Raw genomic sequence first — 14,736 nt, 5'->3', positions numbered from 1 at the left:
AATTGCATCCTGATGTCATCACTGAATTGTTTAACAATCGCTAGTAGGCCTTTGAGTTGTTGGTCATTTTTTGCAAAGAGCTTTAAATTATCCATGTAAATGAGATGATTTATATTTTTATCAAATATTTTAAAACCATACTGTGCATCATTGAGCAATTTTGAGAGAGGTATTAAGGCTAGACAGAAGAGGAGTGGTGATAGTGAGTCACCCTGGAAAATGCCACATATTGTTATTGTTATTGTTATTATCATTTTCGTATACACAGAACTGATTGGACTGTTGGAAAAAAAAACATCCTAACATGGGGCTACTGCAAGTAAACTTAGATGTCAAGACCCCTCCTAAGTATGCTAGCTGTCCCTAACAACACTAATATCTGGAGCTGTATTAAAATGAGTTTTATGCCTATATCCTCTATCCATCTGTTCAAACCTGTAGATATAGTTCGCAATGCGCCTATAACTACTGGGATACATGTTACCCTCGCTTTCCATAGTCTCTGTAATTCAATGGATAGGTTCTGGTACTTTGATATCTTTTCTATACTTCTCGTATCGATGTCTTCATCATTTGGGGGTATCAAGTCAATCAACTGGCACTTTCTATTCTCTTTATCAACAATTACTAAATCAGGCATTCTAGCTTCTATTACTCTGTCAGACTGAATGTTGAAATCCCACATCTTGTATTCCTTACTTTATAGTACTTTACTAAGCTCAAGTTCATGCCATTTATCAGTATGTTCAAATCCTAGCAATCTACATAGCTCCAAGTGGATAACTCTCTCTAGGGTGTCATGTCTTATATTTTTTTTTTGTGCCAGCATGCTACATTCACTTACTATATGAGTAACGCTTTCATATTTCCATTTGCATAACCTGCATTGAGAATCTACTTGCTTTTTGTCTATCTTGGCTTTTATCCAATTAGTCCTTAACGCTTGATTTTCTGCAGCTACTAACAAGCTCTCTATCTTCTATTTCAGCTTTCTTTCTGCAACTATATATGCCAAATTCCATGCCTAAATCTTTGCTGATGAGTCTTACAGCTTGTATTAAGGACTATATCTCTTTTACATTCTTACTAAAAGGCTTCAGATCAGCCATGTAGAGCAAGTGGTAAATTTTTGTCTTACAATTTTTGAACTGATACCCTGCCTTGTCTTTCCTTAATAGTATATTAGGGGGGTATCAAACATAAGACAAATATTTAATGGGACAATGAGTCCCCCGGGAAAATTCTTCTTTTGCTATCAACATTCCCTAAGAGTATGTCACCTGAGTAGAGATCTACTTTCCATTTCTTCATGCTAAAGCTAATTAATTCTCTTATGTTGTCTGCTATACTGAATATACTCAAACATTCATTTATCCATGAGTACGGGATCACGTCATAGGCTTTCCATACTATTGTTCGATTTTTTCTAGCTTTTACTTCATTTGAAACTGCTTTGTCTGTGTATAATCAATCATGCGCTCTTCTAGCATTCTTCCTGTTTATCTGGCAGTAAATTCTGTTTGTCAAGGTTTTCACAAATGCTTACTGAAATAATTCCTGTTAACAGACACCACACTAGTGGTAAACAGGTGATTGGTTTATAGTTGCTAGCTGTGTTACTCTTGATCTTATCTTTCATAATGGGTATTGTCCTCCTCTAGTCATTCAACATAGTGTTATTCCTCCATTAACGCAATCCTGAAGTTTTTCCCTCAGCCTCCCTTGTAAACTACTAAATTTCTTTAGCCAGTACTATTGAAATAACTCTAATATTTTATTCATTAATGCACTAATTAGTCTTAGATCTGGCAGCTTCTCTCTCACTACTCCTTTCTTCACTTTTTTTAACCATACTGCATCTCCATTATCTTTGACTGACTATCGCAATATTACGCCAGAAATTTCTAGCTTATTATTATCAGTATAATCAGCGTTGAGAGAGAGCGTAGTGCATGCCATCAATGGGCACAGATATTTTATATTATATAAGTATGGATTTGTATGTGGGTTTATTTAAATATATACATATATGTGTATGCATACATGCCTGTGTGTGTGCGTGCGTGTTTCTATATATATGTATATATATATATATAGAGAGAGAGAGATAGATACATATGACTATACTCGTGTGCGTTTGTATACATGCATTTTTATATATACAAAATTTATATATATATACAAAAAATGGATAGGAATGAGTCTGAACATACATGAGTTTGTATGCGTGTGTATGTGTTGAAATACGTATATGTATATATTCATGCCTGAGTACGTATGTGTGTATACATATTCGCACATATACATTCTTTCTTTCTTTTCCTACTAACCTACCACACATGTCAATAGCTAGTGATTTCTCTTATATTCTTTTTTCTACCCCAATTTTCACTATGAAAAGCAATACCCACTTGCATATCACTTCACGCTTACTTTCTCTCTCCCTTTTCTGTACCCATCCCTTAATACAGCTCTATCACATTACCCCTGCTCACATATCTCATATTCTTTTAATCCTTACCCTTTCATATTTTCCTCTCTCTCTCCCCCCCTCACCTCCCCTTTCTCCTATCGCTTTATTCTGACCACTAGCTAACACCCTCCCTCATCTCTTCCGTCCTCCTATCAATTTATTCTGGCCACTAGCTAACACACCCTCTCTCATTACGTTCCCTCTCTATTTCTTTTTTGTCTCCCTCCCTTTTGCTTCTTCTCTTTTTCTTCTTATTCTCACTTCCTGTTTTTAATTTGACCTATCTCCCCTATCTAATTATACACACTTCTCCTTCCTCAATCTATCTATCTATCTATCTATCTATCTATCTATCTATCTATCTATCTATCTATCTATCTATCTATCTAACTGTCTGTCTGTCTGTCTGTCTGTCTATATATCTATCTATCTATCTATCTATCTATCTATCTATCTATTAACACCACCAACAAATTTTAATTCATACCACAAACACCTCTCAATCGACCAACAGGTTTTACAAGGCTCTATGCTTGGAATGACCAAATATAACTACTATTGGAACTCACACACTAGGCACAAGAACATTTCTTCACAAAAATAATTATTTCAACACTTATATATACAATTCTGCTTGAATAATGGGACTGCAAATACAATATCGTTCTGTATCTCACTTCTTTGCTCATTCTATTACTTCCCTCTGTATTTCATATCTTCTCTACAATAATTAATACTCTGGTCAATTTTAGAAATTTGAAGTCCTAATTGTGCGTCTGCATAACTGTATCATTCCACAATATCCGCTTTGTTCGAAGATATTGGGGTTTAGCTGGTTTTGTGATCACACGCATGTTGTTGACATCCACATATCAGGTTGAATTAAATGAAGAATGAAATGTCCGATTATATTATGCACCAAGTTAGACAATCGTTAACTCTAATGTTTTATTCTGACAATTCTTTGTTTTACAACATTAAAGAGTTACATAATCACTTTTTTATAAATCAAGTTTTGTGAACCCATGAATAGATCAAAAATTCGTGTTTATGAATATGAGTTCCGAGATGGAACCAATAGATCCCAGACAGCTCGAAACATCAATAAGGTATTTGGTGAAGATGTGGCGAATGAGCGCACTGTACGTCGATAGCTTGAAAATCAGCCCCATAGATAGATATATAGACAGCCCCACAAGTGAGCTGCACAAAATCCCCCAGATTTATTCGCATCCAATTGCTTCTAGAAGAATCTAGAAATCGATTCTATTGCTTCTTTTTTTATGGTCAATTCAGTCGGCTATATTGAGCAGTTGTTCAAAACTTGGTCGTAGTCACTTCTTTATCTATATCGAATCAGTGAATATACTATCAATAGTTGTGAGCTGCTCTTAATGGTGAACCATACAATATAACAATAATCATAATTCAGGTGGTTATTTTCAATATAAAGCACATGTATTTAATATGTCTCTCCTCTTTCAGGATTGTGGTGTATATTTGAAGCATATTGAGATTCAAAATTTTAGCTGCTTGGTCGACCTCTCATATGGTTTCTCGTAAATGCCATGAAGTGAACAGCAATTTAGAGTGAATAAATAAAACATTTTACCCCATATAATTTACTGTCTTATACCCACCCGAACTATACTTTAGATTCATAACTATATAAGAGGCCAATAATTTTCATTGTATGATATTTGGTCAAGTTCAAAATAACAGGTATATATCGTGTTGGTATTTGCTTAAAATTGTATATTCGACTAACCAACTTATTTAAAGAATAAAAACTGATGACATGAAGACGAAGACAGGAAATGCTCGGGTGAATATTTGAAAAAAGAGTGTTTTGATTTCGCATGATTATATGATCTTTCCTGGAGGACATTTTGTTTCGTCTATACCACTCTGACTGCTAGAAAATGAAAAACGTGAGGGCAGACTATTTCTACAGTTATACCTCATAAAACTTAGATCGTATTTGCTCTTGAAACAATAAGGAGATCTCTGCATAGTTAACCGACCTGTTCCGTTTCCTATAAGGAAATGCCATATTCAGTAATGTACACCATTTGTTTTATCGATCAGCGATCACCTAGTTATTAAACAACAATTATAATATATTACCTCATTGCCCATTCAAAATGTTTTAGAAGAATCTAGGTGTAAAGTTGAATCAATCGGGATGTTATAAGTTTTGGCTAAGTCAAAATCGATACTCCTCAATTTTTGTCTGTCAAATATAAGTATGAAGAATACAAAGAAGTGTGCAAACTATAAAATGCTCTGGAGGAAATAATTAAATAGGCATACCAGAGCAAAAACTGACCTGTAGCGAAATGATAATCAATAAAAGAACATAAAAAAACTTCATAAAAGGAAATAAACATCAAAACAATAACAGCAAAGATATCAAGAATAATGCAGCAAGCACAAATAAAACCTAAATAAGAAACATTAAATAAAAGAAGTAGCAACAAATCTTCTTAAAAGGAAATCCAGATAGCAATCAAGAACTGTAAAACCTACTTGAAAGATAAAAGCTTATAATAAAAAAAAAGAAAAAGATGCGACAGAAGTATCAAAAGAAAATTGCTTACGACGCATGCCAAATATAATTTCACATTGTGTTACATTAAATCTCACTCTAGTTAACTTGATATTAATGCTTGACCTGACAGCTATCATGTTTAAAGCAGACAAGTAGATTTATGCTTTCTGTATGTTATGGCAGGTTGCTTGCTGGTTAAATAACTAACTGTTTATCCGACAGAAGACGCGGAAGTATCTATGATAGGAAAAGAATACACATCTAGATGTCGATCTTAATATTGACGCCGACTAAACAAATATATAAATCCCAATAGAAGCTGTTTGATACACACACGAACTTGGAAAAAGAAATGGAGATAAGCAAAGAATTATTATCAATAAATATTCGCATGCAAGTTATATCTGACTAGAAGTTAAACTACGATTTGATATATTTGTTTAGACTGACGTTTGTTTTCTCTATTTTTAAAAAAATAACTGCCAGACAAAATTCGTATAAGACGAAACACTATGTGTAAGTATGCATGTATATATGTGCGACCGTGCATGCGTGCGTGTGCGTGTGTGTGTGTGCGTATATGTGGAGTATGTATATAGTTTGCATATGTTACTTAACTTTCGCATGCTGAATTTCATATAGTAAAATAGTCATTATTTATTGTTCATTTTGATAGTCAGCAGGTCTGAATTTAGTTAAAGTTTACATGGTATCATATATATATATATATATATATATATATATATATATATATATATATATATATATATATGTATATATATATATATATATATATATATATATATATATATGTATATATATATATATATATATATATATATATATATATATATATATATATATATATATATATATATATATATATATATATATATATATATATATATATATATATATATATATATATATATATATATATATATATATATATATATATATATATATATATATATATATATATATATATATATATATATATATATATATATATATATATATATATATATATATATATATATATATAGGCGTAGAAGTGGCTGTGTGGTAAGGAAATTCCTTCCCAGCCACATGGTTCTGGGTTCAGTCCCACTCCCTGACAACTTGATCAAGTGTCTTTGATTGGATTTGGTAGATGGAAACTGGAAGAAGCCCATCGTATATATATGCATATGTATTTGTTATTTGTGCCTGTGTTTGTCCCCCACCATCGCTTGACAACCGATGTTGGTGTGTTTACGTCACCGTAATTTAGTGGTTCGGGAAAAATATACCGATAGAATAACTACCAGACTTACTGAAAATACGTCCTGGGGTCAATTTGTTCGACTACAGGCGGTACTCCTGCATAGACACAAATAATAGACGACTGAAACAAGTAAAAGAATGAAAGAATAAAGAATATATATATTGATTGAAAGAGAAAGAGAATGAAAGGAAGCCAGACAGCTAAATACATAAGTATCTACATTCACACACACAATCACATACACACAAGCACACACACACACACACACACACACACACACACACACACACACACACGAGAACACCCACCCACTCATACACACACAGACATAAGCATGAATAGATATATGCATTCATAAATAGATACATTCACGAACGCACAAAAGCACATATGTTTGACTATTTCACAAGAACCACACATCGGATGCGCTTACAGAGAATAAACGAAGTTCTTCGTAAGCTTTTAGATTTCTTTCCACAAATATGGCACTGATTAACCGCTATCAATACAGATTAATAGAGCAAAATTCTTGCAAATTTAAACAAAAATCTAATGCATACAATACACTTTATAGTATCCTTACTAGAAATAAACACATTCCACATAGAGTATGAAATGGATTAAATACATTACAGATATAGAACACAAAATCAAAAGACCCTGGAAAAGAAACATAAAATTTCGAATATGAAAATAATAATAATAAAAACAACAACAATAAAAGTAACATCGAAAATTACCTCAGGAATGAGAACCCAGGTTCGAAACTTCCCCAAGACACCTGAGGCTGTAGGGTATATCACTCGAAACGTTGTGTTAACAACAAACAAGATGAGCACAAATATATTTCGAATGTAAATACTGTAAATAATGTAAATAATGAAGAATTTATATTAGAAATCTTTTTTTTTTGAAACCTCCGAAGTAAAGGACTAAACGAATTCAAACATTCTACACATATTTATATTTATTTGCGTACCCATAACTTTACCATATCTTTACTATATATATATATATATATATGTGTGTGTATATATATATATATATATATATATATATATATATATAAAGGTTATGATGGGTAATGGAGTCAACCAGACCCGCCGAATGTTACAGGTAATACCGAGTAAGTGCTGTATACCGACTAGTTTTGCCCCAGATGTTGTTGCATCATAAATGGGGAATCTAACATGGGTCGTGTATTAGCGTGTTTATATACAAAAAGAATTAGATAAAGAGACCAATGGTATAAACAAATTTATATTTTATGTAGGATGTCGTACAGCTGTTTCAGGGAATATTCAATATATCCCTTCATCGGAGACGGTAATAGTAGAAGTTAAGCATTATTAAATCTGTATGAGGAGATTTGCAGTAAGAAATGAGAGCGATGCGGAGAAGAAAAAGCAAAGAAGAAAAAGTACTTGGAGTATAGTTCCATTCCAAAGGTAAATATACATGTATAGAATCCGTGTGAGTATTTTCCAGTGATAATTATAGTTATATTGGCAGATATACATTATTTCGTATCCAGTTTACTCTGTGTGTTGTTTACTTAAAAGACAGCCCGGATTGAGTGGAAGATATGTATGGGATTGTGTCATTTACAATGACTAATTTTAAATACGATTGGAATTTATTCACATGGTATTGGAATCTTATATGTATACCATTCTGCCTAAATAATGGATCAACAAATGCAATATCCCTGCATATCTCACATCTATTTTCATTCCTCCTCTTCACTCTCTCTTTCGTATCTTATCTAAATTAACTATTGCTTAACCATTTTCTCACACCGTTTCTGATGGAGGGATACAATAAAAATCCTGTAAACAGCTGTAAGACCTTCTATTTATAAATGTTCTAAAATTTTCACAGCCTTGGATTTTTATCTCATTCTGAAAAAAAAAAAAATTATATATACACATGTTGATATATGACCTACGCATAATCACAGAGCCTGGAGCTTAACTATGGTCTATCGATAGCACTTACTCAGCATTACCTGACACCTTTGGGTCTTATTGACACCATTACCTCTCATAACCTCTCTCTCTCTGTATATATATATATATATATATATATATATATATATATATATATATATATATATATATATATATATATATATATATATATATATGTATGTATGTATGTATGTATGTACATATGTATACCGGTGTGTGTATGCAGACTACTATTTTATACCTATACACGCGCATACGTACACAAAGTAATGTATTTAATATGTATATTCAAGTGGTAGGTTTGACACATACATAGCCACGAACGCACATAGAATCACACAGGCGTACATAAAAATATATGAGGAATAGCATTCTAACATAATATCATAAGTAAAATAAGATGTTATTTGCTTGAGACATATTTGATTGCAGTTCAACGTGGAGTGTTAATATTACTGGGAGGGAGTAAATGGCTATGGAATGCATAAATAATTATATTCTAATTGAATGTGTAGGTAATTCTGTTGGACCGCTAATTTAGAAGACTTTCACACTGTGCCAATTGATCCTTGCCTAAAATAATTGGCTTTGTGAATAGTGTGTACATTTTCCCAATATGGTGCTAAGCAAATATGCTTATAGTGGTGTCGGAATGAATTGTGTTTATCGTATAACTATCATTAAATTTGAACAGAACGATCAAGAAAGTGAAGAGAATAAATCTATTCCGGATTGTTTGTTCACAAATATGATAGATTATATCAAAGTTGAACGATGAAAACAACATTAATATAAACTTAAAATTCCATGCGTATTCTATTATGAGAACTCACTTACATTAAGAGCTTTTACGTTATTGATTGCAACGAAAACCAGTGATGTGAGCCATTGTTGTTTCTTTTGAATATGCGTATGAAAGCAAGTTCTATACAAATTTAATGAACTAAAAATATGGACATAAATATGTACATGTATATAAAGGAAACTAGAAGCATTGAAACAATATAAACCCCATTATAGCACTCGTTTGATATATACGTGCATGTACGCAAAAATATACATATACACACACATATTACATAGTACATATATTCATATATGTATGTGTGTGTGTTTGTGTGATTGTTTGTATGCGAATATATATAAAATCACACTCTTGTCTTGGTTTCCAATTATAGATATATACACACACGCACACACATACTCTCATGTATGTGCTTACTCTTAACTGTCTCATTGATCTTATATACAATGTCTAAACAAAATCTGAAATTTAATTACAAAAATGACCCTGGGGTATCTATCGCGTGCAAGTGTTCCTAAACGTCTTGTCATTGTCTCGACATACACTGTGCTTATGTGTGTTTGTATTTACACACAGACACACATACACACACACACGCGCACACACACACACACACACACACACAAACACATATTATATACATATATATTTCTCACCCTCTCGTTCTTCCTTCTGTTCTTCTTCGCCTCTCCCCTTCACTACTATATCTCTCTTCATCCCTGTCTCTCGTTGCTCATCTATATTCAACTTCCTCTCCTTTTTTCTCCCTCTACCACTCTTTCTCCTAAACCCTCGCTGGTCACATGTGTCCGGCTACTACTATCTTTCCTATCTTGATCATTGCCAAGGTCGCACGAACTTTATTATTCTCTCTTCTTTCCAGTTCGTCACATCACAGCGTTCAGTATACATATATATTTTATTCTCGTCTAGCCGTATAGCGCTTCTTCTTTATTTTCACTGTTTCGTTTTCCTGTCTTGTTTTCTGTTCGCCACTACATTCCTCCGCGTTACAAACTTAATTTGTTTCCGCGGGAAGAGCCATTCTAACAATGCGTCCAGCTCTAACTCTTCGAAACGCATACTTTTAGAAAGGTGGCAGCTGATGAAGGAATTGTTCTCTATGTGGCCTTTGTGTTTTCTATGATCTGCTTATGTTCTGTTTCTCATTTTGTCCACGTATTTTTGTAACGTCCTGTACCCAGATATGCATCTATATATACATGTGGATGTAGGTATGCACACATATGTACGTATATATGCATATACTCACATATTATTCACCTCTTCTCTCTCTCTCTCTCTCTCTCTCTCTCTCTCTGCTACTCTCTCTCTCTCCCTCGCTCTCTCTAATCTTCCTTCCCTCATATCTCCTGTCCACAATTGACTCGTGACTAATTCACACATCTCTGCATTTTCGCCGCCGAAATCCAGTCTGCCGATCAACATTTTCTGTTCTCTTACCATTACTCTTTTCTCACATTCATTGAGGTTTCTTCAAGGAGTTACCTACCATCCCCATGTTTGGCGGAAAAGCTTTATTCATTGCGTCTTTGTCTATCGTTTCAAATTAAATTTCTTTACTTTCATACGTCTACCCTCTATTGTCTTGTTTGCTCGAGCCCTAATTCTACTCAAATCTTGCGGGTGCCGCCGATATACGAAGTTCTCCGTCTTATCGTTAAAAATACGAAACGGTGAAGAATTATGTTCCACGTCTACGTGTGGTAGTATTTGATGCATTTTTCATTTATATGTGTATATATATATATATATATATATATAGATAGATAGATAGATAGATAGATAGATAGATAGATAGATAGACAGATAGATACTTACAGAGATAATGATACAAAAAAATGAATAAATCTGCTTTATATATGTTTACATGTATACATCTAAGTAGAGGGAAAGACAGACTGAAAATTTCCATACGATGAATATTCAAGTATAAATATGTAGATATTCACATATTTACAGATAAAACTTACACAAAGCATACAGCTACAGAAAATTCAAGGGGAAATAATTTCAGTGCTGCAAGTCCGACAATTGCTTGCTGGGGCTCGAAGGTAATTCATAAAGTTTGATCTGTAAATATATAAATATCTATACATTTATACAGTGTTCAAAAAGCCTCTCCGCAGTTAGTATTTTCTTGCAAAATAGATATTTATAAGGTGATATAAGAGTTTATAAGGTGATATAAGAATATATTAGACTTTACAAGACTTCAAAAAAACATTACAAGAGATGTTGAAAGTGTTATCCTTCATTTTCAATACATAAGTTGACGCTTCTACACGTGTTTTGAAATACATCTTGGCGAGTCTGATGCAATATGGACCGTGTGAAGATTATGATTGCGTCTTTTAGCTCATTAATGGTTTTCGGGCGATTCTTTTACACTGATCTTTTACTTGCTCCCCAGGAAAAAAATAGTCTGGCGGTGTTAAATCAGGTGATCTTGGTGGCTAAAGTCCCTGCAAAACAATCCGTTCACCGAAAAACTCTTGGTGATACGCCATGGTGATACGCAAAGTATGTGATGTACCTCCATCTTGCTGAAATAATGCATTATTAATTTCACATTCAGTGAGTTGGCCTACAAATGGATAGACAATATTTGAGCAATATTTCTCGGTATTGATGGTATCTTCAAAAAATACCGGTCCCACAATACGCTTTCTCGAAATTGCTATTCCTACTCAACGTTTTGGGGATGCATGCGTCGCGTGTGGATTCTCAGTGCTCCACAACCTTGTGTTTTGCGAATTTATGTGTCCTGATAGATGAAACCAAACCTCATTGGTTTAAAAACACCCATCCAACACTTCTATGTCTTTTTCGGCATCAAAGTTTTGGAGCTAGTGACAATAAGGAAGCCTTTTAGCATGATCCGTAATCTTCACTTATGGAAAGAATTTTAATTTTTTTTTACTGCCATGTGAGCCTACCGCTTCTTGCTGCGTGTGAGCCTACCGCTTCTTGCTGTGTCTTCAACTGAACCTGTGTTTCCAAATTTTCTTATCTAATCCCACACAGTGTAAGATGTGGAACAAAAGTATTAGGAAAAGTTTTACTGAACTTTTGTTTCACAGTATGCGTGTATTTGTTTGCAGCTCGAAACACCCATTCAGCTAAAAGCGTACGTTCTTCAATGGCTAGCATGTGAACACGCTGAATGGTAGACAATGGCTGAGGGACAATGGCTGACATCTGGCCGCCCACGCAATGATAGCCAAGCTGCGCCTGTGCAGAATGAAAAGAATTCACTGCGGAGAGACTTTTCGAATACCCTGTACTAGAATATTCGGAGTCTGAAAATTTTCAGTAGTTGGTTTCTCTCGATTTACATGTATATGATATATATGTATATGATATATATATATATATATATATATATATATATATATATATATATATATATATATATATATATATATATATATATATATATATATATATATATATATATATATATATATATATATATATATATATCATATATCTAAGCCAGCAGTTTTACTCGTTTACTTGCACCATTTTGTCCATATCTGTTCACTCTATTCCTCTTACATCGTCTCTTTACTCCGCAGAATTGGTCCTCAGTAGACGTTTCAGTGAAAGTTCAAATCATTTGAGAACTACAAAATGCTTTCTATATTGAGAATCTCTGAGTGACATCAGTTCTCATTATATAAATGCTTATACTTACACACACATACACACACAAGCACATACACACATACATACATATATATATGTATATATAAATATATATATATATATATATATATATATATATATATATATATAGAGAGAGAGAGAGAGAGAGAGAGAGAGAGATGTATATATCTATAAATAGGCATATATATTAATGTATGTGTGTATGTATATATATATATATATATATATATATATATATATATATATATATATATATATATATATATATATATATATATATATATATACATATATATATACATATATACATACACACATCTCACACATATAATAACTATGGGGTGGATTACTTTTACAGACCAGTTAACGTGTCCAGAATATTTGATTCAGCATTGGCACTGAGAATGTTTTGTTGGATTTTGCCCTGTTGCAAGAGGAGAGTCACAACTGTCAATGGACATATGTGTATTTTTATATACCTATGGCATCGTTGTCGCAGAAAACAACTGTTTCAGCTATCGATTAATACACTAAATTATCTCGTATGTGCAATACAGCTTACAAGCATACGCTAAGTCAAACAATCCAGTGCACTGGTTTTCTTGCACTGGTTTTCTTGCAGTGGCAATTGCTGGAGAATATGTCTCACTAATATTCATAATTACTGCAACGTTGCGAGCATATAGTGTGCTTTAGCATACTTCCTTAGATATTGAATTATAAAGATCTACAACATTTAATTGGATACATTTGGCAATATGCTTATCAATATGTCACCTGAAAATCATATACGAATTCACTTGTATTAAACTCGAGTCGTTATTCTAATACTATCATTTATCTTCATCAATACGTTATTCTTCAATATTCAGGTCACTGACTTGGCTAGTTTTACCAGTCCACATTTATAATTCAGCATAGAATTATCTTACAATGTTTTTTTTGCGTTATTGAATACAGTAATTTCCAGCATATGTTACAATTTCTTCGAAATTAAAGACAATAGCTCACAGTTGAATGACTTGCTCCGATAATCATCTAGTGTAATACTCATTAGTCGTTCGTTACTATTTGCATGGTGTGGCGATGATATAGATTCATGTTCAATGTTCTATTAATTATAAAAAACGCTCCAGTATACATCGTGCAACTATATATCACAAGTGTAAGTCATCTCATTTAGTAGCATAAACTTTGTAGAAAATGTATGTACAATACAATAGGAGAGCTCAATGTAAGTGCCTGAGAAAAGGCTATGAATAAGACAAAAAAAAAAAAACCCGCACAATATTTAAAATAAAGACAAATGCTTTTATTTATCATTTGTACATCATTAACGCCATAGCTATCTGTTTTCATATTTATCAAGATTAAAATAATATTTTTAACATTGCCATGAGTTTTTCAGTTCCCAAATTTCTGAACTAGTTGAGCACACGCATACTCTATTGTATGTCAATTTTCTTTTCTTTATATCTTGGACTGCATTTCATGTTTTCAATTCTTAAGATATTGAATACGTTTTAAAAATCGTTTTAGTCAAAACTTGGGTAAATCGGTGATACAAGAGAGCATCAAAAGTCAGAATTACGTCCTGTGGCTTGCTAGCAATGACATAAAAGTTGCGACCGAAAGCCAAAATAGACTATCAGCTGGGGTTTCCAGAAATAATCACCATAGTATCACTAATGCTAGACATTTAGCGGATACCAGAAACTTGGAGACAGGTCATCGTATTTCAGATCCTCATTTACTTCAATGATCATATCGAGAAAAGCAACAATAGGAAGAAGGCAACTTATATAGATCCGGTAGAAATATATAAGAATAACCAGGTGTATTTGAGTTGCGTAAGGTGAGAGGTATAATTTTGGCAGGCTAGTCTCTCAGCAGGGCTTACATTCTTCTGGCTAGTAGAAAGGTGACTAGGCGATAGGTTATTGAATTCATTTGCGAAATATTAAGTTATTGAAGTGA

The sequence above is a fragment of the Octopus bimaculoides genome, chromosome 9, assembly GCF_046866305.1.
Source record: "Octopus bimaculoides isolate indiv1 chromosome 9, ASM4686630v1, whole genome shotgun sequence".
In the NCBI taxonomy this organism is placed as follows: Eukaryota; Metazoa; Mollusca; class Cephalopoda; order Octopoda; family Octopodidae; genus Octopus; species Octopus bimaculoides.
Note: the sequence above shows the minus strand (reverse complement) of the source record.